The sequence below is a fragment of the Drosophila kikkawai genome, chromosome 2R, assembly GCF_030179895.1.
Source record: "Drosophila kikkawai strain 14028-0561.14 chromosome 2R, DkikHiC1v2, whole genome shotgun sequence".
NCBI lineage: Eukaryota > Metazoa > Arthropoda > Insecta > Diptera > Drosophilidae > Drosophila > Drosophila kikkawai.
Genome location: NC_091729.1, coordinates 15791312 through 15817783, shown reverse-complemented (window position 1 = coordinate 15817783; position 26472 = coordinate 15791312). Strand labels below are relative to the sequence as shown.

General features: G+C 37.7%; 1 protein-coding gene across 8 annotated transcripts in view; it reads right to left on the bottom strand.

The window, feature by feature from the left end:
* The window catches only part of Sdc (Syndecan), a 108988-nt gene that overhangs the window by 23209 nt on the left and 59307 nt on the right, over positions 1-26472 (bottom strand). The window lies entirely within an intron of this gene.

Sequence of the window (26472 nt, the reverse complement as noted above, 5' to 3'; positions counted from 1 at the left end):
TTCCACTCTGCGTTAAATGCATTTTTAATGATGCACTGGAAAATCAATGAGAAATGCAAATTGTGTGTCCTGTTCACTCACCCCCACCAACTCATCCGTTACCCATTACGAGCTACAAAGTGCGGAAAAGCCCGGAAAAGTCGCTCTGCTGAGGCTTTTTCGGCCCAGTCGGACATTGCATAATTAATGGAGCCCCATCCACAACCACTTCCTCGTCCTCTTGCTCTCTTGTCCACGTCCAGTGCTAGGAGCTGTCCGCATTTTATGGCCAAACATAAAAACCCGAAACGTTCGGAGGGGCAGAGCAAAAGAAGAAGAAGGAGGTCGGTCGCCGGACCAAGTCCCGTGTTGCCTCATTAAGCCAGGGAGAAAATCGGACAACTTCCCGCTTTTTTATGCTTGCCTTAAATGCGAATTGATGAAGACTTTACGAGCAAGTGAAAAACTCGAGGTATATACTCCAGATCCATAGATTTTTGTTCATTATATGTGTGGCTACGTTTTTTGTCTATAAAAATTCATTACCTTTTTTCAGGTATTTTATTTTCCAATTTTTATTTGAAGGCAAACAGAATTTAAGTTCATTAATATTAAATTAATTGAATTCATTGATAATCAAGAGTTTCTTAATTAAAAACTCCACACTTTCTTAACAAACTTTAAAGCATATTTCCCCAGACTTTACTGCAAAAATCGTATACAACTTTCTACAGACTTTTCTAATCATCCTTATCCCCTTTTTACTTTAGTTCATTAGTAAAAGAAATCTAGAAATTCTTGCCAGCTCCTGTGATCCATACAATTTTTAGCTCATTTCCTTCTTTATTTAGGAGTTGAGCGACGTCTAAATCTTTCCCCTCCATAAGCCAAGCGAGTCGAAAAGTTTGGCATAACATTTTCATTTAGCTGCACTTTTTCGCAAGCCAAACACAGTAAAGCGAATTAAGTTATCTTTGTTCGGGATGCTGGGGCTTGGCCTGGGCGTTGCTGTTTTTTGCAGATTAGCAAAACCTAAAAAACCCCGCAAAATGCGCCAACTTGGCGAGTCGAAAGTTGTGAAAAGCAGGAGAGACAGGGACCAGTCTCGCTTCTCCTGGCATTAAGTTTTTGGCGGGCTGTCAACTCAGCCTGGCGCTGTCATTCATCCTGAGGAGCGAGTTGAGTTGTGGTTGCCACTGACTGCTCCTCTTCCTGGCTGACTCGTGGTTGGGGTAAATCCCAAGCCATACACACTCATAGGTGTGAATAACCGCTGGAGATAAACTCTAAAGTTTTCGTAAAGGCAACCGTTTTTGTTTATTTTTTTCCATTAAAACCTTTCGCCTTATACTTTATTTATATGCAATGTGCCGGCTTGTTGCCCCTGGGTTTTGCAAGTCTGCCTGTGTGCTATTGATAGATTTCCTTGTTTTCCTTCACCAGAAAGGATACAAAGCTGTTTTCCCTACTCACTGTTTTATTAATTGAAAAATTCCCCCTCGTTTTTGGCAGACAGCAACTATCCCACATTCATGGGCATGGCCCGAAACGATTTTCCGGCTGAAAAACGTGCAAAATATTCCATAGGGAAAAATGTTGTGCCAGCTTTTGGTCTGTTTCTATATATATATTATTTTTATCTCGGTTTTTGTATTTTCTGGCTGGCACGCCTGGCTTGTTTCATATTTTAAAATGGCAACAATTTGGCAAAAACGTTAAATTGAATTGCAGTGGGCAATCCTCTCACCACGTTTTATTTTTGTACTGTGACAAATTGTGGCATTCAAAATAGTTGTGCCGCCTTTTCGGGTGAGCAGATGACAAAAACAGCGAACCCTCCTAGCCCATAAATCAATATATATAAATGCATATATATATATATTGACAGTTTGGATCGCCTGAATGCGCGTCGTTATCAAGGGGATACAGAGAATATACAATAAAAAAAAGAGAAACCAAACGCAACCATTTTGTTTATATGACAAAGAAAATATATATTTTCTTTTGGGTTTTCATTTGTCAATATTTATGACTGGCAAATATTTTCAGCGCTCGGGAAAATCTATAAAATGCGCCCCATAAATATTTTAATAACATTAAATGTGGAATTTTTGCAAATTTGCATGGCACTTAATGCCGTAATTCTCGTCAATAACTATTCACAGTTCGTTGAGTCGATTCAGAGCGAAAAAATAAAGCTAAATCTCGTATTAAAAGAATGAAAGGAATATTTAATGCGGTAGAGTGAGTCTGTTCTGCTGCTGATTCAATTGTGGCAAGCTCATTTAATGTGTCAATTGCATTACGCTTAAAACCGTCTCTTATTTCCCATATTTTCCTCCTTTTTTTTTTGCTTCTACAAAAGTTGCAATTGCACAAAGCTTGGACAGGGGGGGGTATAATGGCATGAGTTGAAGAGAAATGAATTGGACTCCAACTGACAGCCAATGACAGAAGCTAAAGTGCGCAGCCAAGCGTTCGGGAAAAGCTGGACTGACAGCCGCCAGGAGGCAGAAGCCCAGCCTGGGTTTTATTTCGAATGGCCCCAAAAAGTAGGCAATGCGATTCGATCAATGTCAGAACAAGTATACGCAGCGTGGCGCCCGCACAGCAAATCGGCAAAGGGCAGGTCAGCAACAACAACAACAACAAGGAGACTGGGTCTCAGCCCAAGAAACATATTCAACTTGTCTGCACCGTCATTATGTTGATGACATGGCAGCTTTTTCTTGCCTCCATTCGGTTTCTATATATGTATCCTTTTCACTTCAGCTTCCAAGTCCCATCTTCCACCTCACCGTTTACCATTCTCAGTTCTCAGCTTGCCATCTGTTCTTGCCAGAAAGGCCTGCGTATTTTGGGCCCCAAAAACCAAAGGCAATAACCCAATGCCAAACCAATGACAACCGTGGCATTTGGCCATTTCCTCTTTGATACTCTTTGTGTATGGGAGTGCCAAGTATGGCCAGTTTTTCCAAGAACTTTGAAATGGTATTTTAATGATTACATTTTTCAAGGAAACTAAACAAGCAATGGAATTTGAATATTAGAAAATGAAGAAACTAAAAGATAAGGTTAAAAATTCAAGAAAAATATAATAATAATAATAATTTAAATATTATACAATCTAGTAATCTATTTTCATACCTATTTATAATTTAATAATATATATTTTTATTAGTAAGAGTATTCATTTTCCAAAAAGTAAAAAAGAAAATTTCAAAGCACCCAGTGACTGGCTGAAATCTTTGCAAAGTTTGGTTTACCCTGCTTTCAGGGCATTCCGAATCTCGATAACCCCGAGAAAGATTTCTTACCCATTTTCTCTGTCTTTTGGCCCTTAAATGAATGATAAATAAACAAAATGCGTTGACGGCATAGGTGAATTGAACATTTTCATTTCATTTTCCTGGCTTTCTCTCGCTCTGTCTGTTCTGTGTGTGTGCGTGGCCTTTGTCCATTAAGGTGTCAAGAAGGTAAATATGAGTGCCATGGTCCAAAAGAGCGAATAAAAGCAAATCAAAACTTATTATGCCAAACACACACACACACGTGGCTGTGTCAGATTGTATTTTATTGTGGGGCATGCGTGTGTGTGTGTTTATCTTTGGGGAGAACTTTTATGTTTATAGTAGTCGTAAAAAAAAAAAGGAAACTTGACTTTTCGCATTTGTTGCTGCCTAAACCTAATTGAACGGCAAAATTATTGCCCTTCCTTGGGGGCAAATAACAAACATTCAGCTGGGCCTAAAATAGCCCAAAAAAACAACAAAACAAAAACAAGAAGTGGAGCAGCAGCAGCAGCACAATTCACAATCCCCAACAGCCTCCTGCAGAACTTGTGGCATTAAATTTTCATTTGGCCTGGCCAAATATTTAAATTATGCACCACACGAATTTGTTTTACATGCAAAATAACGAAAAAGCTCGACAATGCAATTAGTCCGACAGACTGACAGTCGGGGAATTTGGGATAGTCTGCCTTTTGCTGTATTTTTTTTCTCTTTTTCTTTTTTGTCATTGTGGTCAGTAGCAAGACCTAGAAATATCAAGAAGGCACTCAAATGTAAATAAGGCTAAAAGGTGCACAGGAAAAATAGGATGTGTTTAGGATATCTTAGTTTTATTATTATAAGTATAAAAATGATATTAAAATATATTTTAGTCGGTTTTAAAACCTGTGGTTAATTTTAAAATTAATAAATTGGCAAAAAGTTTGTAAAAATTAATATTTATATTAATAGTTATTATAATTAGATCCGTTCCGTAAAAGAATAGGGACCAAAATAATAATTTACGCCGGATTAAAAACAATTTACTTATTATAAAAATCTTAATAATATTTTTAAATTTTTTAATAATTTATTTTAGTTAAAATAAGTCACCAAATAAAAGTGTCTTTGCTTATTTCATGAGTAGTGGTATTATCAACATAACTAGAACTTTTCCAAGGATAAAAAAATATTTAAAAATGTAAAGAAATTCGAATACCTAGTTAAATATCTTCAAGATAGTAACTATTTATTTTTCCTAGTGTCTTTTACAATCCTTTCCCGCTGTGTGTGTGTGCTCATGTTGGTGTGTGCCTGCTTGCGAAGTGACTTGACACAAAGCCAATGGCGGAAATTGCAAACCCCCGAGTAACACTCTCTCACACATACAAACACTGACACAACTGGCACAATCCTTCTGATTCTGAGGCTCACGCGCGGCACACACACACACAAACCATTGCACACACACGGACAATAAAGAATCCTGAATGCTGTCAGACAGTCATGCGAAATCGTGGTGCTCAAAAGTATGCCACATTCAGACAGCGAATCGTTATAACACTGACCTACAGAGGCCACGCAGGTGAATCCTTCTTTACCTTGTTCTCTCTGCGGCACAGGACCCCCGAATTGATGATGGTGCCAAATGTTTTTTTCTTGCTTTTGCTATTTTACAACAAGTATACGCACCGTGTTCGCCTCTCTAGAGGGATTTTGAGGCCTTAAAAGCAACAAGAACCCAAGCACAATTGTCACTATGGCGCAAGAGGGAGGAGTTAATAGCTGTCCAAAAAAGCGTAGATAATAAAAAGGAGCGAGCCAAAATGCCCGCTCGTCCTTAGTAAAAACTTGCCAACCGAACACTTCACCAGAAAGTTTCCAACTGACACCAAAACAAGCTGCACAGTCCGATATTAAATGTTGTGATAAAACCCTGGCACACACTCAGTTTCGCACACACGTGAGCAGGAAAGGACTTGTGGTCCAGCGTGGTTGAGATTCAGCTTTGGGAGGCTGTTTGCTGACATTGCGCATGATGAGCTTTAAGGAGAGGCAAAGCTTTGGCTCTCAGCTATTTCCGAACTTTAAGTTCAAAGCGGAAGTGAAATCTGAGAGCTTTTGGTCAGAATTGTAAAGACATTTTATAGAAAACTTATGGAAAATCCATGGAAAAAAGTTCAGTAAAAAACAAGATAGAATAGAAAAATCTTAGAAGTATCCTTAAACACAAAAAACACATGACATTTAGTATCCTTTTCATCTTTCACTGATTCCTATAAATTTGTTCTAAAAAAGCTTTAATCTTTATACTTTTTCTTAGAAACAATTTTAGATTTAAACCCTTAAAAGGACTTCCATTTTATTCCTTTACATTTTACATATTTTACAAATTAACAGCAGCTTTTTAAGGACACTAACCAGCTTAACAAAGTTAGTTACTCTTTTTAAAAGTCTTTTCAACAGCTTTTCACCAGACTTTAAATTTCCCTCCCTTAACTCGTAGAATTTTCCCAGCAAAGCTTCACGAAAAACTCCGCCAGATGTCCTTTTCTCTTCACCGCTGTTCGAATTGGTGAATAAAAATGATGGCGAGCAATTACCGAGGCATTCTAGCAAAACTAACTAACGAGTCTGCCAACTTGACAAGAAATAAGCGCCTAAGCCAAAGAGGGGTGAGAGAGTGAGGGGGCAGAGACTTTAAAAATGAAGAAAAATTAACATGGCCAAAACAGCAGCAGCAGGAGGAGCAGTAGCCAAGTTGTCCTGGACTCATTTCCGTTGATTCAGGCGCTGCGGCACTGAGCGCATAATGAATTACAAGTGTCCATCTTCATAAAAACCAGCAAGCAGAGAGAGCAGCTAGCAGCCAACAGGAAGGTGCTGTCAAAAAGGACATGCCCAGGACCCGCCTACCCCACTTGGCTTTTCCTATTAGTTTCGTTTAATTTGGCCATAAATTACGCTTTTTTGTTGCTCATCATCTTGGTCACCTCCTTAATACTTTTTAATGATTCTCTGAACGAATTTTATACATCTTCTTGTGCGCTTTGAATTTCCGTAAACTTTGCTAACAGCCCAGGCCTGAACGCCACCTCCTTGGTCCTGGCTATATATCATTTATGAGTGTCCAAGGCGTCAGAGCGTGAATTTCTTTTCCCAAGTACATTAATGAAAGTGGCAAAGAGAGTGGAAAAAAAAGAGAAAGGAACCTACATAGAGTTAAAGCCAATTAAATGGACAAAGCAAATCAGGCAAGCCGCAAAAAGGGACCGCAGGAGTAGGAAAAAGAAAAAAAAAAGGTCCTACTGCTCAGGTGCCTAAGAAAATGTACTTTAAAGCGCTTCTAATTAAAATCCTGCTACGCAGCTTCCTTGTGCTAATTTAGAAAAGGAGAACCTACAGAACAAGGGACCCCAAACATAATTTGTAGCTTGACAAATTTGTTCCCTCTTATTCCAAGTGGACAGCCTGAAAATGAAGAGTAATAAAAATAAATTACTCCGCCTAATTACACCAAGAGAAAAAAATAAAAACAGTAGCCACGCGTGTGCCAAAAACTTGTCCAGCGCGAAAAAGAAACCCAAGGAAACCCACAAAGCTCCTCCAAAAACCAGGATATATATGGCCCACAGTGCATTTGACTGGAGCTGCGGGCTGTCTCGACACCATAAATCAATTTTAATTGCTCTGAAAATGTGCAAAGTGCGCGCAGGGGGAGAAAAAATTCAACAAACAAAAAAATAAGCAGAAGCAGCGGGAAATATGGAAAGCAGAAAGGCGGAAAAACCGCAGACGGACAGTTGATCAATAGCCAAAATGAAGGCCACAAAACCCACACGGCACGGTTAACTCATATTCACAGTCAATAATGATGAGTCAATGACAAACAAGGCTAAAATTAATGAGCCCCGAAAATTCAATTGCCGAATTCCAATTGCCAGTTGAATTTCCCTTTACTCTATTTTCCCCCTGCCTGCACTTTTCTCTGTCAACTGAAATTCAATCAATGCGAGTTTTCATAAATTATTTCACTGACAATGATTTAGAAATAGTAAAGGAATGGCGCACACAGGGACTGAATCCATGAAAGACTAATTTGTAAATAGCAAAAGTGGGAATGTGGTTCAGACAGAAATTCATAAATTTTTCACCAAACCTGATAAATGGAAGGCTAGAAAGCCATACGAGGGATATAATTTTAAGCCAGAGAAAGAGCACAAAATGGTCTATCATATATTTATGAGTTATATTTGGAAATAAATCAGTTTTGAAATATATTAAAATTCAAGTTATTTGGTAAATATATTTCCTTTTTTTCAACTCATTTTCCTCTCTCCTACATTTTATTTTAAACTCAATTTCAGCTCAAATTCTCTCCAATTTCGTTTATATATTTTAATGAGCATTCGGGCATGTCAAAAATTATTTGATTTCATCAAATTACACTTTGTCCTGCAATCTGCTTGCATTCGCTTTTCCTCATTTTGCTTTTCAATTATTATTTTCCAATAAATTGATGGGAATAAAAATCAATTAAAGTGTCGCATTACAGCAAATTACTGCTTCAGTTCACAGGTCAAAGGTCAGTTGACTGTTATTACAGGACATTTCATTATTTATCCGACTTTTAATTGGCCCTGTGTGTTATCATAACAAACAGTAGCCAAAAAAAAGCAGAGGAGGCACAAAAAAAAAGGTCAATAAACATTATATGAAAAGTGAACAATTTGCATAACAAAAATCCAATTAAAATATAATAACTTATTTAATTAAATTTATGCGGCATAGCAAAGGTGATTGCATTATAAAGGGGAACCCCGAATCGAAATGAGTTTTAATTGATATTATTATCCTCGCAGCACAAAATTCGACAACGACGCAGGGTCCCAGCCATAAACTAGACGCAGACATGGAGGGGGCTGAAGTGTGTGTGTGTGTGTGTGTTGTGTCTGGTGAAGCGTAAATTTTAGGAGTATTTTCCAACCCAATGGGGGTTGAAAATTGCTGAAAATATACATATATTTTCACGGAAAAATATGCGAAAATTCCCAGTACCAACCAAAATTTTCCTCGAGTTCTTTGGGTTACATTGCGTGCCTGTTTTGGCCGTTTAACGGATTCAAAATAGAGCGAACCCATAGAATGCACTTTTTAATTAAGTTAAGCGCTGGCGTTGAGCTCGAGTTCATTATGCGTGCGTATGAGTCCTTTTTGTGCGGTGTGTGTGTATGTGTGTGTGTGTTTTTGCGTCCTGGCAAGAGCCACGCCCACAGCGGGGATAACATCATGCGTCCTGCTTATTAGTAGATGCAATAGCGTCCAATTCACGTCCGCGTGCTGCTTCTAATGCGAATTTATGACCCACAAGGCCCTGCGGATTTTGTTTGTGGCAAAAGCGGCGACGGCGGGTAGATCCTGGGGATAGGTCCAAAGCGGGTGAGCCAAAGCTAACCAAGAGAGCCGGGTCTGGCATATCCTCCCGTTTCACACGTAGACACTAATCAGCGATTATGCACGCCCCACACAAACCCACAGCTAGCCGTTGGCCGAAAGCCAAACAAGCCGCAATTATATGAGCAAATTTTATTTTCTACAAACGAGGGCAAGCATTTAAATAGTTTTTAAATGAAACATTAAGCTTTAAAAGTTTCTATTTCACCAGTTGAAATATTTAGAATGATAGCATTTAGTCCCTAGTAAGCTAAGTAGCTTTAAAATATAAATGCCGGTCAACAACTGGGATCGATGGCCACAAGTTCAAAGGGCCGGCTTAGATAATCATAATTTACTTTTTATTTGGGTCTTAATGTCCTCAACACACACACAAACCTAATGCTGCTCAAGGATTCTTGAACTTGAAGGCACACAATGGAGGGAAGAAGAAAGTAGTAGGTAAGGTAGGTATATAAAGAGCAGCACAAAAAAAAGAAAAAACATGTGCTCAACCCATTTTGTTGTGGCCCTTGACGCATAAATTTCCAAAACGATTATGGAACCGACTTGGCGACATGGAGAGAAGGGGCCGGGCAACCAGTGCGTATACGTATTTTTTGGATGAGGCTCAGGAATACATAATATAACAGCTAAGTCCTTTGGGTATTTACGCTTTTGTTGTCGGCAAACTTTCAAGGATTACCTGAATATTGTGGCAAGTAACAAGAAGGAAAGGGAAAAGCAGAGGCTATTCAGGGTTAGTTAGCCAGTTTGTCGAGTCTTTAGTAAAAATAATATTTGTCCCACAACAAAAGTGCATTTACAAAATGCAGTCTGAGGAAAATTCTACCAAAAACAGAAAGCAGCATGATGAGCTACAAGTTGAGAGTAGGGTGAGAGCGAAGGATGCTTGTCTCATTATTTACCAAACTGATTAAATTAGAATGCGTATATATATGCAGTACTTGGGGGAGGCGGGAGTGGGCCACTAGAAATATTTTCATGGAAATTCCTACACTACACAGCAAGGACGACATTTGTTGGTTTCTAGCATAAAGACGAAGCTGTTTTAATGAGTTGGCAATTAGCATATCACCCACACACACACACACACACAGAGACCAGTGACTACATGGGCAGGACAACCACCACAAACGCAAATTGCAGTGTGTGGCACTAGCTTCAAACGCAAATATTTTGCCTCAATTGTTTGTCTCTTTCAGACATAAACCTATATTTTTAACACTTTTTTTGTCAATAACAACAAAATGCAAGACAGAAAACTTTAAACTTGAAAGACTTATTTGTTGATAACACTGGGAAAAAGGTAAGAAAACTAGCATTGAAAATGAAATTGAAAATAAAAATCGCATTTTAAGTAAATATATCGATATATTGGTTTTATTAAAAAATGTTAAATTATTTATCTGTCTTTTCTTGATTTTATTGGCTCAAAACATGAATATTAAACTTGATTTATAGCAATTTATTGCAACGATTAATAATCGATTTATACGTTTATCGATTTACGAGTCAAATATCTATATTATCGAAAATATTTAATTGATTTCATCTTTTTTATTTGTATTATACTGGTGCAATACATCGAATAGAGTATGGATTTATAGCACAAATGTATATCGCAACATTAAAAGATCGATTTATAAATTTTAAGCCTTTTTCCCTTTAAATATCGATGCACTATCGATATATTCAGCTATACCCCTTGCCTTAGTTATCCACTTATATGAAATTTATTAACCAAACTTGCTAATTTTAAGAAATGTAACATCTTTATCCATTTCCTTTCCGTGTAGTAAAAGTTATCCAAAAAACCAAAGCGACAAATGCAGCCAAGCAGCAACTTTTGCTGTGCGTGCTATGTGTGTGTGTGTGTTGGATGTATGGCTTTTCCGAAAGTATGCGTGTGTGCAGTTTTATTTTCAAGCGTCTTAACCTCAAAACTTTTGCACTTGTTAGCAGCAGCAGCAGTCCCAACAACACAGCAGCAGCTTCTGTGGAAAACCAACCCAACACACAATCCAAAAACTTAACCCAAACCAAGCCCACAAGAGTAACCACGTCGACATAAACGTTTTATGCAAAAATGTGTTATTGTTTACACACTCAGTTGAGACTTTTCAGAGAGCGAAAGGAGAAGCAGCAGCACCACTCGACATGCTTAAAAAGTATGGCAGAAAATACGGTAAACAAATGCAAAAATTACAACTAGCCTCGGTCTAAAGTCGTATTTTTATTAGAAAACTTTACACCTCCTTACGGCTGTCCGTTGTCACTTAAGCCACATGGCTTTAGCCTTGCAAAAAACTTGAATAATTTTTTGTTTAAGCCAAAAATAAACCAAAAAAACCAATAAGGAAACGACACAAAAGGCAAGAGGAAAGAAAGGTCAGTTAATGTTTGTTTGTTTTGTCACCAGACTTAAACAGCTGGCAAGGGAAGGCTTAGTAAAATTAACCCGAAATGTGAGCAAACAAAATAAAAGGTGTCTGATTAATATGGCCTGACTTTCATTATCCTCTCCTGCAGGATATATGTATATTTATCCGGGTGTGTTCGCCTTCATTTGTTAAGCAGGTGTCGCTTCGATGCGCCCAACCCAATGTTTCTATTTTGATTATCTCGAGTGTCAATTTGAGTTTAACTAATTAATAGCCAGGCAATGTCAAAGTCAGGTGTCTGTCCATCGGTCTGGGTTTCTGTGTGTGTGTGTGTGTATGTTTGCAGCCGCAAGGAGGTCGGTTTCCCTGTGAGTGTGTGTACCACATATCAAATGCTCCTTCAGTATGCCTCAAAGCGGGTTGTGGGTGCCCTAGTGAATGTGTGTGTGTGTGTGTGTGGCGGGGAATGGATAACATTTTAATTAGAGCGCGGCAAGTCGACAATGAACACCTTAAGCGCAGGCGGACGAAACTTTCCGAGGGGCGGCAAAAGGGGGGCGGAAATGAAAGGACGGTGTTCATGCGTGACAATTACGTGAATTAGAGGGGAAGCCATTCATTTTGGCAAAGCGGAGAAAACCGAGCAAGTTACACAATTAAAGTGAGCCAATGCCAAGAAAATTTAACTGTGTTAATGGGAGCACACACACACAAAAAGGAGTCAAGTACAAGCTTTCACGAGGGGATAATTAAGAGGTGGGGTTACTCTTCAAGCGAAGCGAAAGTCTAACCTGAGTGAAAGCTATTAACTTTGTTGAGTTTTTACATGTATATGAAACAAGTAAGAAAGTTACAGTATGAAATATATAATAGGCTTCCGCTTTATTGTCTTAAAAATTCTTTGTTTATTAGACGATTGTTTGAAAATTTCCTAAGAAATCAAGTTTTAAAGAAAATTCGAGAGAGTTAAATAGAAGGTTTCAACTTTGCTTTCTTATAACTTTTATATTTATCAACCAATATTAAAAATCACCCAAAATCCTGAAATAAACTTCACGAAAACTCCCCCATAAACCACCCGAAAAAAAAACTTTCAGACAGTATCTACCGTAGATGTGCGGGCGAATTAAACAACTTGGAATTTAATTAAAACTTTAAAGTAAACAATTCTTTGGCCATGTCAGCGGCCATAAATTGTTTGTAAATTATGACACACCAACTAAATGAACTTAAATTAAAAGGAAGAGAAAGAGAAAGAGTAGGAGAGGGGAGTTAATGCTAAATATTTAACGAATCCATTCCAGTAATACCTTCAGGGGATTCCCCATAGCCAACTAAGTATTTGTTGATTTCTTTTGCGTATTTACCCAAGTTTCTTTCCTTTTTCCCCCAGCTTAGTCTCAGTCTTGTCTCTGGCGATTCTTCACGGCTCTTCTGTTATTCTCTCTTTCCCGCTATTTATCGCATCATCAAACATTTTGATGTTGATTTATGGAAAATATATTTTTCAGCGCTCTGCCAACAATAACAGCCAAAAACAGTGAAGAGCTGGGAGCTGTGACTGCGATAACAACCAAGTGTCTTCAAGGAAAAATATAAGGAAAACGGTCGGTTGGTTGCTTGGAAAATGAGGTAACGCTGGGCACAAACAGACCCGAATAAACAGAGAGGAAGTGGGGAACAATGGCGGGACAACGATTGTTGGTCCACTTCTGTCTGTGCGTCTGTCTGTCATTTTTCTTGAACTTTTGGGAATTGTGCTAGAGATTTGCCTCAGCATAAAAAAAAAAAAATCCCAAAAAAAAGGAAAGCGAAAAAAATGAAAAGAAATCATCATCATCATGCGGTTCAATACTCTAGTTTATATTACAAAAGTTCTTTCTCTCTGCCATGGTTTCCTTTCTTTTTTTTTTTTTTTTTTGATAATTTATTTTCATTGCGTTCGCTTGACTTTCCTTCAGGGATCTCTTCTCTTTCTTCTCCCTACAGATAGATATATATCCATTTGAAATTTGATTTTTATTTGACATGTTGACAGCTTCGTTTGCTTTTCGGCTTGGCCAATTGGGAAAATTTTGGGCAACATTCCCGTTTGACAGTCTTTTTCCATTTTTATCCCAGCCGCTGTCTTATTTTTATATACCATCTTTTTTTTTTTTTGTTGTTGTTTTAAGGGCAAACTTTACTTATTAAGCGCTAAAAGTTTGCAGAGTCGAGTTCATCATATGAAAACTAATTAATATGTCGAGCATTAAGCCAAGGCAACTGGAACAGAAACAGGAAACGGAAGTGGAGGTAGAAATGGAAATGGAAGTGGCATCGGCAGTGGCTTTTCGGGCGGCAGGTGTTTTGTGGGCGGGAATCGGAGCTTAACGCTTGCTTGCATTACAAAATATTTCTGCATTAATTATGCGAAAAGTTTATGCTTTTCCCGTTTTTATGCTTTATTTGTGCGTGGCAATGTGTGTCCTTTTACCCGTCTCCTGGCTTAGCCATTATAATCCCCAAGCTGAGTGTGTGCGTGTCGTGTGTGTGTGTTTGTGATCCTTATTGGATTTCATTAATTAAAATGTGTTTTTGTTTATCGACGCGTCGATGCGTTCATCTATATGTGTGTGTGTTTAATGTAGATTGTAGTAGGTGCACATAAATACGAAAATTCCCAGCATATGACAATACACAGGCCAAGTAAGTACGTATATATAACAATTAATTAAATATCAAGTGTAAATTTACGCCCCTGCGATAAACAACAAACTTAATACTTAATGAGCTGCCCTCTTCACTCTCGAGTCCCCAGTGTTCTTCATCGTCGCTGGTGGCCCCGACATAATGTCCATTTATCACAATCAATGTGGACGAGCGTCTCTCTCTCTCTCTCTGGTGGGTTTTCCCCCCAGTCCTCAGGAATCCCGGCACTGCCCCCCTTCAGGCTGTGTTTCTATAACTGCACATACATCACTCGCACTCTTTCTCCGGGGTTTCCGTGCTTACACGGATCATTGAGCAACGCGGATGCGGAAAACGCGCACAAGAGTTCCAGTTCTGCTTCCCACACACACACATAACCGCATACTCTTTTGAAGGATGTGTAGGAGGAGGAGAAGGAGTTCCTGGCGGAGCCTCTCCGCTGGTCATAATCAAGTTACCACTGCTGTGGCCCACAGAATATCGAGGCACTAAGTGCAGCCATCGAGCTGCAAGAATACAGTGAAGAGCAAACCTGGCAATCATTGCACTATGGGGAATTTGGCCATTTTTATGGTATTAATTAATAACTTTTAAACTAAATAATATATTTCGAAACGGTTTTTTTTATTATAATTATGGACTCCATAAGAAATGATTTTTGGAAAAATGGGCGTGGTTCCGCCCTCGCTTGACGAATTTTTTATTTTTATTTTTATTTTTTTAAGTGTATAAGGAGATTTTTTCTTTTTTTCAAATAATATATTTTAAAAACATAATAAAAAAAATACATTGTCTTAATATTCAAGCTCTTCGTCAGATATAAAATAAAAAACGTAATTTTCATATTCAATTTCTTCATAAAAGAGGTCCAGGCCTTCAAATTCGCTAATAACTTCCATTTGGCACTTACATTAATGCAAAAAAATTAGCTTTTGCCTTTTAAACTGGTAAAATGATTTGAGACATTAATATTTATATGTAATTAACTTGGAAAATGGTTTTTTCTTGGTAAAATTTGCTCGAAAAGACCTGCAAAAAAAATTAAATTACGCAGATTGTGCGGATTTGTGCACATTGAGAAAAATTGCCTTTTATTAAGAATGAATGCCTCTACAACATATATCGGACGTACAGCAATACAAAGACATATATTTTTTATAGGTCTCTTTAAAGTTAAATATTTTCTCAAAAAAATTTTCTTAGAGGAACACTTAGAAAAATCGCAATATATCTGTAAGACACGCACAGATCAATATATTAGTACACACTACACATAATAATTACCAGTACGATTGGTCTCCATCAAAACTTTAATCAAAAATTGGTTCTACTTTTAAGTTTTTCACTTTCAAAGTAACCGAATAAAAAATAGCTATTTTCAATCACGTGCATTTTGGCTACAACAGCCGACTTTAACAGTGAATAGGCTTAACAGTGCACTGTTAATTAACATTTCTGGTACTACATTTTATAGAGCCATATATTTTTAATATGTTTACATAAAAAAAACTCAAATATTTAAAGTTTGATAAAATGACTAAATACCACGGAAATGGCAAAATTCCCCATAGTGCATTGGCTTTGTTTTTAACCCGGAACTAGCAACGATATAGTCGAATGAACAAGCCAAACACACACAGAGAAATATGAAATATATTAGATAAACTTTTCTGAAAGTTTTCATTATATTAAAGATCATTTTAAGTGGTAGAAAAGTGTTTGTTATGATTTTAGTTAAGCATTTTGATAAATTTTCAAGGGTTTTAAGTAAATGTAAGGCATCTAGTTCCAAAATATATTTAAATTTATAAGCGGAAATACTTTAAAATTATAAAGATTTTGATGTTTCTTTGTTCTACAGATATTTTTAAAGTTCCCCGATGATTTCCCTATAAATATATAATAAACTAATTCAGTTATTTTCCAACTCTTGAGGACAGGCTAGGCTAATCGAACTGTCAGTAGCATCAACTATTTAAATCTGTTGCCGGCAGCCACAGAGAAATCCCCACTTGGCAGGAGCAGTAACTTCCTGCTTAATTTCTCAATTTAATTCCCCCTTGTCAGAGGTCAATCTTTCAGCTCCTCCACTAACTCCTCCACACTCTCTGCTTTTTCACTCTACTTAGGGGGGAACTTTAAAATATTCCATCTTGAGCGTACTTCCACTTTCATTCTACCTTCCTCTCTCATCCTCCCGAACGCCTGGCCAGGCTACTTATGCAAAAGTTTTCGCTGTCGGTTCTCATAAGCCTTCTCGCCTGTCTGAGCAGGCCAACAAAGCTGAAAATTTCATTAAAAATGGCTTTCTCAACGGCAGAAACGGCAAAAACAAAAGGGCCGGTGGGTAAAGGAAGGAAGAAGCTTGAGTTGAAACTGGGAATTGGCCAACGATTTGGCCGCAAACATGACAGAGACATAAATTACCAACTAACCACTTGCTAACCATGTGTCAGTCGGCTGAAATTCAATTAAAACTGATGCTGACAAAGCGGCACAGACAAAATACAAAAGGAAAATTAAGGGGGATCGTTCTACACAAAGGCGGTAAGTGCATTGAATTACACGTGTAATCAAACGGCAATGGGTCCAAAGTCGCAGTCAGAGTCGAGTGAGAGAGAGAGCCAGGGCATAAATAAACAGTATTGCTTTGGCTTTAGCTTTGCCTTTGGCTCTGATGCTGCTGCGGCTGCTTTCACTGACTGACTCTGACCCTCTAGCCACATTACGCATACGCCATGTTGCGCCTAGCAGCCATTTGCATTTGCAATTTCACCCTGAGTGTGTGCCATCGTTTGGAATTTCAATACTGACATTGATCAGAGTTGTCTTTTCATTAGAGACTTACTTTGAGAATTATTTAAGCTGAAATATAAAATAAAACCTACTCATTTTCTCTCATTATAACTTGAAGTTTTCTCTGTTTTTTTAACCAATTTCTTTACCTTGATCTATTTTCAAAAAAATACATTATTGACAGCCTTCTGCTTTTCCCAGAAAAAGGTTATGGATTGATATACGAAACTAGAGCTCCTGCTTTTGATGAGGATCAATTCGAAAATTCCCATCACTTTCACCTGCTTTTCTGTGTGAAAATTGAGGGAAAAAAATTTACATATAAAAATTTTTGTGCAATTTTCTGCGAGAGCTGGGTGCTGGCAAATATTTTTTCATTCAGCTGCGTAACAAAAGACGTCACTGGCGTTGAGCAGGAGTGAAAGGTGAATAAGGAAGTATGTGTGTTTGTGCTGAGTGTGTGTTTTCAGCTGCTGCTTGGTGCTGCTGCTGCTGCTGCTGGCCTGCAGGTGGTGTGCTGGCGAACATTGCGTATGAGCGATGCAATGAATGAAATTGATTGCGAGCCAGCAGCAACCCGAGTGCCAAAGCTGGCTATGACAAGCTGCTGGCTGCCATCCCAGGCCACACTTACCTGGTTTGGTGCCAGGCTGCCTGAAATATTTCCCCAGCATTTTCCACACACCCACACACACACATATGGAAGGCAATTGGACACGCCTGCAGACCCGTGAGATGTGTGCTTAAAACTCGCTGAAAAGTATGCCAAGCTATTTGTTTCGCAACGTTACAGGACCATCAGCCCTACTTCTGTCATCTGACACCTGCCTCAAGTTGTTTCGCAACTTGTCAATAAGGTTCTTATCGTTCAGTTATGCAGCAGCAGCATCAGCCTCCTGTCGAGAATTGCAACTAATTGACATGGAAATGCCGGCAAGATAATATTCCACTGGCGCTGTCGCTCAACAAATTGTGCAGAGAGAAGAGCCAGAGCCTGGCTAAAAATGATATGCCAAGCGTGCAGGTTGTCAACGGATCCCGGGCAACTGATTCTGTTTCCATATATTTAGATATTCACACACACATACTAGCATACAAATATATATATTTACTTTGCATTTGCTATAGCATTCATCCAGCATCACATCGCATAGCATCGCACTAATGTAAGCGCTCATCTGTGCACCAGAATCGTTCAGCTTAGTATATTCCACACAGGGAGAAACAATGCTATTAAAAGTATGATTTATCCTTATAAATAGCAAAAGAAAAAGCCAAAAAAAATGCTAATATCATAGTATTTAAAATATAAAATACTTTAGTTAATAAACTAGAAATTAGTGCTAAATATCGAACGAAACCCCAGAAATCTTTCATATAACATCCTTTAACATCCTTATATATTCTCCTTGTGCATCTTACTATATATAGGATATCGGTGTAGAGGGAAAAACTGTTACAATATATGCAAATAAAATACAAACTGTCAGCACAGAAGGAGCAACAGGATCGAGAGTAGGAAATGTCTGCCCTGCGCCTGGCTGCCATTAGAAGCCTTTGTTGCCGCTCCTTGTTTGTCGTTGCTCCTTGTGTCTGTTTACTTTTGATTTGCTCGATTTATACATCTGCTGCTGGGGCCCCACTACTATACACTATATATATGCATATACGTATTCTATATGGGCTGGGTAGCACATGTGAGAGCTGCTTATTTGCCTGCGATTTTGCCAATGTTTGCATACTGAACGAGACAAGGCAAAAGGGGTGCCCCCTTTTGCACACAAGTTTTCATTTCGTTTGCCGCCGCCCTTTGTGTTTTGCCATCCGATAATTTAAAAGTTACTTGGCTGCGGGCAAATGTGGTAGAGCCTTGCCTAGCCTCCTCCACAGCCATTGTTTCACTTTGAGTCTGGGAAAAGGGAACACAAGAAGGTAGTCACAGGCCTAATGAAATTGGCATTATACTCATCAGAGTTGATTTAAGTCCTTTGAGTTAGAATATCTGTATTTACTGGCTACAAAGAGACATTTTCTTTCTATTTTCATAGGTTTTTAGAAGACAAAATGTATCGAAAACTAGTTTTCAAATATTTTACTTTAATATCAAGACTTATTTCCTTAAAGATTTGTGTTTAACATTATTTAAATCAATCTGATTTAATATGATCCCCCAAAAACCCATTTATTTTCAACATGAAATCCTAGATTAAACTGAAATTCGAGCAAGAAATTCTCCTCGGGTTCCCCAGATTAATAATGTTTTGCCACGCGCTGAAAATAATCGATAAATGGTGGCTAGCGTTCGTCATTCGCTGATGTAAACAAAACTAAAGATTAAATTTCCATTAATTTTGGGGGGCTTAAAACTAGTTGCAAATTCTGTGAGGCCTGAAAAGCTCGTATAATTTGGCTTGTTGCTGCCGCCGAGTTTACCTGGGCTTTTGCAGTTACATGTTTCCCAGCGAGTGTAAGCTCGAGTGGATTTTAGGTGCTTAAACAACCTAAAATCCCACACCAGAGTTACACTTGCATGCATATTATAATTTCCCATTAATTTGCGCCGACTTTTGCACTTTTCGTGAGCACATATTTAAATGTGTGCAAGAAAAATATACCAGCAGCAGTACGTTCTTTGGCATGCGAGCAGTCACTCAGGTCAGCAGTTTTTTTCAGCCTCAGAATGTTTAATATTAAAAAAACGTTGCAATTTTTAATGCAACAAGAAAATGTGTTATTATAGTTAGCCTCTGTCATCTCTTTAATGTTTTTTTATTATTTTTCTCATTTTCACGACTCTGGGAAGTATGCTACATTAAATTGCCGGCAATTTGCGTGTGTGTTTGTGCGCTCTCACTTGCAACTAAAACGATTTTCTTTTAACGCTTTGCTGCTCACCTTTTGACTTGGTTTAGTTGTACGTACATATGCGTGTTTTATATATATTTCCCGAGCACAGAGTTTATATTTGTGTGTGTGTGTGTGCTCGAGAAACAAGGCAATTTTTCGCTGCACTGAACACTGAGCGACAAAAAAAAAATATAGAGAGAGAAAATAAATACATATAATTCCAGTGCCGGTGGGTGACCCAAATTTCGTGGCTGCCTACTTGACTCCAGCTGAACTGCCTGCATTTTTTTGCTACATGAAAAAAATTAAGCACTTAAAAATAAGATTTCCCTGTAAAAGAAAACATAACGAAAAGTAACATTCTGTACTAAAATTCACAACAGGTTCTAGCTGGTAACCTAGATAAATAATATTTTTTTGCCTTGATTAGATCGGGAACAGTTCTTGACAACATTTTCTAAGTTAAATATATAGATAAATAATAAAAAGCAAATTATTGAATTATTAAATATTATATATAAATATTTTTAAAAATTGTTAAAATCTACTTGGGTACTCCAGAAATGGCTAGGCTTTTTAAAACCCTTTAAAAATATGTTTAATATTATGCAATGCAATTTTTTAAGTACTAAATTCTGTGTAAATTGTATTTAAGATTTAAAAAAAATTAGTATTTATATATTGTAAACCATTTTTGGATTTCTATAACTCTTACTGAAATCTGTAGCACCCGCTACACACTCTATCTAAATATTTTCTATATTGTTACCCCTAAAATATCAATTGTTTTTTCTGCTAAGGCTTAATACATTCTTTATCAGTAATTCATTTCCCCCTGTGCAGCCCCATTTAGCCGACACTATCCGCGCTTGGCTCCAAGCTCAGTCATGATGAAAAATGCATAAAGTACCTGGTTGGGGGTTTTGACCCGATGTGCATAACTAACCTGGCGGCGGTGGCGGCTAATGAGTTTAAGTTCTCGACTGACACAAACACGAAGCTGCAGCAACAAGCTGCGTCCACACAATTGACGCTTTTCCCCGCCGGGGACAACTCTCTCAGACACACACACATGGCAGACACACCTGCCGGCGCGGATGACAAGTGTCTTGCAGTTTACACCTGCGAGCTGCGACCTGCGATAGCTGCAAGCTGAAAGCCAAGTCTGACACAATTGCACCTGCGGGATTTAAGCGGGACTTGGATGAGGCATGGATGGGACTTGGCTGAGACTGAAGAGAGGCACATGTATTATGCAATGGCGGGACTGCTATACACCTGGGCAACAGGTGGAAATCTGGCCGAAAATACTGTCATTAAGTAGATGGGCGCAAAATGTTTTTCTTGTCTATTTTTCGGACTTCCGTTTCTTTGCTTAATGAAATTACATTAGCAAAGAGAAACAAAAGTAGGAGGCTGACACAAACAGTGAAAGGAGAGAGAAAGGACACAGCGAAAAGCACTCGACAGGATGTTAATAGAGTTGACGCGCTTTTCTCTCGCTTTTCGCCCGGTTTCAATTCACATTCAAATTGAATTAAAATTCCATTTGCAGTTGTCGTTTGCTCAACGTTTTATTTGAACAGCGAATGAAGATGGAGGGGGAATTGCTTATTGAATCGTTTATCATTTTGCATTCCGCCCGCTGCCGCCGGCTACCGAATACCAGCAAAATGTCCACTAATTAAAGTGGAACAGCATGGCGCCTGTAGTCCTTCTTGTAAGTTTTTTTTATTTTCGTGAAAGAAAAAGAGAAACTTTAAGTTTATTTACCGTGTGCGCCAACTGCAGGCGAAACAATAATAATAGTCTGGAGAAAAAGCACAAATTTATGACAAAAGTTGGGCCAGTCTCTGCCTTTTGGGCATATTTGTTTATTGTTAAACTTACTAAAAACAGCAGCAGGCAAAGTCGAGTTGGTCAAGAGGTTTGAGAAAAAGGGCTAATGGAGAATTTGGCAAAACTTCTGGCAGAGTCTTCTCTTCTCTCAAACAAAAGGGGCACAAAACTCATTAGAAGGCGAGCGGAAAGCAGAAAAGAAAACATTAGGCCAGCAATTTATAATTAAAATGGAGCAACATCAGCAGCAGCAGTAGCAGCCGTGGCGAAAACAATTAAAAAGACAAACAGAAAGTGCCAAGAGAACGCATCAAAATAGACAGTCTACCATCGGGTTGCCCCGCCCTATTTATTCTTGTATTAATTTTTTTTCCTTTTTTTGACACACCCTAACGACAATTTATCATTTGACATCCCTCGATGAGTTGCTCACTTTCGTTAACATTTACATTTTCTTGGGTCTTTTCATTTTTTCTTGTAAATCAATTAGTGGAAAGGTGTTGCCTACTTTTTGGGAGTTTTCGTTTTAATTAACAAATTTTCAATATAATTAAATTCAATTTAGTTTTAGAGTGTTTTAAAAATACCTATAATTTTTAAAATAGTCACAAAATATGAGTAAAAAAAAGCAAAAGCAAGGTACCAAAGGGACTAAAAATTAGTTAAAATTGATCTAAAATTTTGTAGTATAATTTTAGACACAATTTAAAAGGTTTTTAAAAACCCTAGTGATTTCTGTTGCACACCAGATATATTTTCCTGACTACTAGACTAAATATATATACTTATTAATATATAAACACCACTTCCACCTCATTTAAGAGTCAACTCTAATATTATAGTTTAATTAAAATTGAGGAAAATCTTCCATCCAACCCCCGCTAATCGAATTCTGTTTAGTCAAATGATTTTCAATTGGGTAACTACATAAGGCGATTACTCCACGCTCCAGCGTTAATGCACACGAAACCGAGTGAAAATCCCATTAAATGCTTTTCAATTTCAGCCAAATCGCTCAACTGTTCGCCTCATGGACGGGATAATGAAAGTAATGAGCGTCTTTTGCCCGATGTGAGCATTTAGATAAAGTTTTATGGCACACCCAAAGAATGCCAAACAACGGCGCAAAGCTAAGGGAAATGGGAACTGAAAAACTGAGGAGGAGGAGGGAAAACTCTCTGCTTCGATTGACAAACTTTTTCATTGCGATCCACAAGGGAAAGTGGGCGCAGCAGCATATTGAAAGCGCACCGTTCGCTCTCACCTGGTGATGGGTAATCGATAATAAGTGCGACTCACAGCACATCCCCATATAATGTAATATTGTAAAGTTGCCGGTAGCAACCCCTTGCAGCATCCGCTGGGCGATGAGAGTGAAAACTTTTCACTGAAAAACAACGAAAGAGCAGTAAAATCAACACTGACGACCAGGAGATACCTGGGATTATAAGTGAATTGAATATTTCAAAAACCAAAGATTTATCGATTTAAAAAAAATAAGAGCAGAAGTTATAAGTTATCGATTTGTTTACCACAATTACATTAAAAAATTTATAATAAAAGTTATCGATCTTTAAATTCTTATTTTATTTATTTCGCTATTATATTATTATTGATTGATATTCCTTAGCCGATATTTATTATTTTCGATAAAAAATTTTAAAACGATTTTATTTTAATTTTTATTTAATATTTCCGATAGTTTTAAATAAACGATAACTTACGATGGCGATAAACGATAACGATAACTGATAACTTATCGATATTACTCTTTGAAATCTGTGTAAATTCATACACCCCCTCGATCTCTCCAAATACTGGGTATAATAATAAAGGATAATTCTGCGCCTCCATAACGAGAGCTTGTTCCTTTCGGGTTTTTAGATAGCTGACACTGAGCCTGGGGGCGCGGCTGATGTTAAGTGGGCGTGACTGGAAAATGTCGCCGCCTCCCTGTGGCTGCATTTACCTCAATAATGTCTGGCGTCCCACAGCGGCAGCGGGGGTTATATATGGTATGTATAATCGGGTTCAAGGGGGGTCCGGTAACTGAACTGAACAGGAGTTTTCATTAAGTTTGTTCGATGGGGGGAATGGGTAAACTTTAAGGTTACCAAGTTTAGTTGAATTTCCGTTCCTAATTCAAGCCAAATACGAAATTCCCCAAGTCAATACACGACCGACTTAACATTGTTATCGCTACTCTGAAGTTTGGGATTTCGCTAAAACGATCATAAATATTTTGCCTAAAAGTTAGACAAGCCCAGTGCACATGTACGAGTCTATAGAGTTGTAGTATGGAGTGCTAGAGCAAAAGTTTACAATATCCTTTCCTTTTTTTGTGAGTGTGTATGTGTGTGTAAGTGCTGGTTGGGCAGATTTACACATTTGTTGATAACAAAGTTTTAAGCCCCGCAAATAGCTGGCCAACTCAACCACATACCTGTAACCTGTAACGAAAATACAGGAAAAACTACTGCTCTGGTAAAAGTAAAAAGTAAAAATAAAAAAATAAAAAAAAATGCTAAAAGGGAGAGTGAGTTTGAGGGAGTTGGGCTTAGCCCGCTGGCAAAAACAAGTTGCAAAACGCTGTCCAAAACTTTTAACGCGGCTCAGCCAACTAATCATAAAGTTTCTAATTGCGAACGCCAAAAGCAATCAGCCAGCAAAAATGGAAACTTTCGAGTGGGGAAAAGCCAGTGAAAGATCCGATTTTATAGCTTCATGTTACGAGCTTGTATTGCTTTATAATTTAACATTTTTAACGTCGTGCACTTTTTCTATCTCCGTCTGACTGTCTGTTTGTCAGTTTATGGGTCCTCCTCCTTTCAGCCCTTTCGAGTGGCGCCAGTGAAATCGTAATTTATGTCCGCACAACAACACGTTAAATTGACTTCACGTGCCAAGGGGATACTTTTATCTTGTCACCAGCAAAGCAACCCGAAAAAACATACGGAAACGGAAGCGGAAAATTTATAACAAACGATTTGAATGGACAGGTCAGGTCAGGTAATGGTTACAAAAATTAAAAGAAAAACAGGAAGAAGGTTTGCGTTTTTTATGGCAATGGAAATCAGATGAGATTATTTAATGTTCAAGGGGTTTCACACTGACCTCTCTTGGCATTTCTTTCAGTTTAATTGTTTTTTATTTAAAGTTTAAATATTTATTTAAAGCTTTAACTTCTTTGGCACTCTTTTAATTGATATATAAATAAAAATGCTCCAAAATATTATAAAAAAGAACCTATAATGAGTAAGTTAAACACCTTCAACTATTAATTTTCTTGTTAATCTTTTCCATTCTCAAAAGAAATAAAATCATAAATCCATAATAAACATACACAAGGTATCCTCATAATTAAAGCTTGCCTTAATCCTGCTTATTTACCATCCTTTCCCCCTGGGTTTTAATAAAACTCTTATGAGATTTACGGGTCTCACTGCCACTACTCTCAGTTTGCATTTTCACATTTTCCCTGGCACATGTTGCCCTCATTTCCTTCCTGACAAAACCACACACAAAGCAACATGGCTTTCAATATCTGGCGCAGTTATTTCTTTAGTTATTTGCATTTTTCAATCTTCCGCCATTCATCAAACTGACAGTGTTTCCCTCTGCTCCTGATGCTCCTTTCCCCTAAACGTAGGAACTTTGGCTTCAAACTCAAGGGAATGACAAAATATTTGACGTTTAGCAGCATCACGTAAATTTCATGTGTTCCCCGCTTTCGAGATTCGCCCGGCAGTCATTGCCATTGCTGCCATTATTGTATAGTTGTCCCCAATCCCGGATCCTTTGCTGCCTGCTATTCCTCCTTATTCCCATCCTCTCAGCCAAATAAACGAGCTAAAAATCACCGCAAAGAGGGGGGTATACACACACACAAAGTGTCGCTGATGCCTGAGTATTTCCTGTTCTCGTTGCGCCGGAAACTGCCAAGCAACTGGCAGTAGATTTAGTTTGACTTTTAGCGATACACTTTCTCCGTGACTGGCATCCATCACATACATAGTAGTGGTAGTTGTCGTATAGTTTTTCCCAAAAAGTAGCCTTAATTTTTCACAGCTGCACCGCAGACAGAAAACCACTTTAGTCAGATTATTGATCATTGCAGTTGGACTCACGCGTTGACCATTATCCGCCGTTTCGTCTGAAGAGCCAATTATAAAATGCACAGCAATGCTAGCATTTATCGAAATTGATGTAATTATTGATTCGGAATCTGTTAGTTCTCTTATTTTTCCCCACTTTTTTTTATTGCGGTGGCCGTCAAATTAACGTGGAAAAAAGTCTCGCTCATTAATGTCAGTTTGGCCATGGATTGGTCCTTTTTCTGTTTCGAAATGGCCACAGCGACCGCAATGCCAAAAAATTGTAACATGAAATGTCGATTTGTGTGCGTTAATGAGCAGTCAGAGGAAAGTGAAATATGAAAATTGCAAAAAACCGGAAGAAAAAAATCAGCACAAATTTTAGTTTTATTTCAGTATTTCCTTTGATAATTTTTGTAGAGGAAATTTTATAAATCTGATGGGTTGTGTCTAATAATGATTATTTACTAAAAATGAAAATATGTATAAAATATATTTATTAAATTTTTTTAATTTTTTTGAATATTTTTAATAAATTTAATGGGTTGTATCTTATATTGATTTACGATTGGAAATCATACAAGCTTGCTTATATAAGAAAATATATATAAAATATATTTCTTCTTTGTAATTTCCATGAAAATATTTATAGCCTTTTCTGATGAATGGCTATCCTTTAATTACCTCTGATAGTAACAACTTTATTTACTTGACTTTCACAAGCTGTGATAAACCCAAGACACAAGTTTCATTTCGTTTCCTTACGACCTGTGCAAAAATTTCATTAAAATTACGATCTGACTCGAAAAAATGTCAATGCACTGAGAAAAATAACTAAGAAAGTAGAGAGGATTAAAAATAATATGCAAACTAAATGAAAAACAAATGGAAATTTTAGGAGACACTTTCAAAAGAATTGAAGAGACTTGTCTTGATTTGTCAGAATTTTAATCGAAAAATTAATTTTTCAAAAGGAAAAACTATTACCCATTTATTTTTCCAGTTATACCAGTTTTTCCATTCATTAAAGCACCCTTTACTTTTGATATTTTCAAGTGTATTTGAGTATTTTTCCGGTTGAGTTGGAGCAAAGGGGAAGTAAAGGACTACCTTATG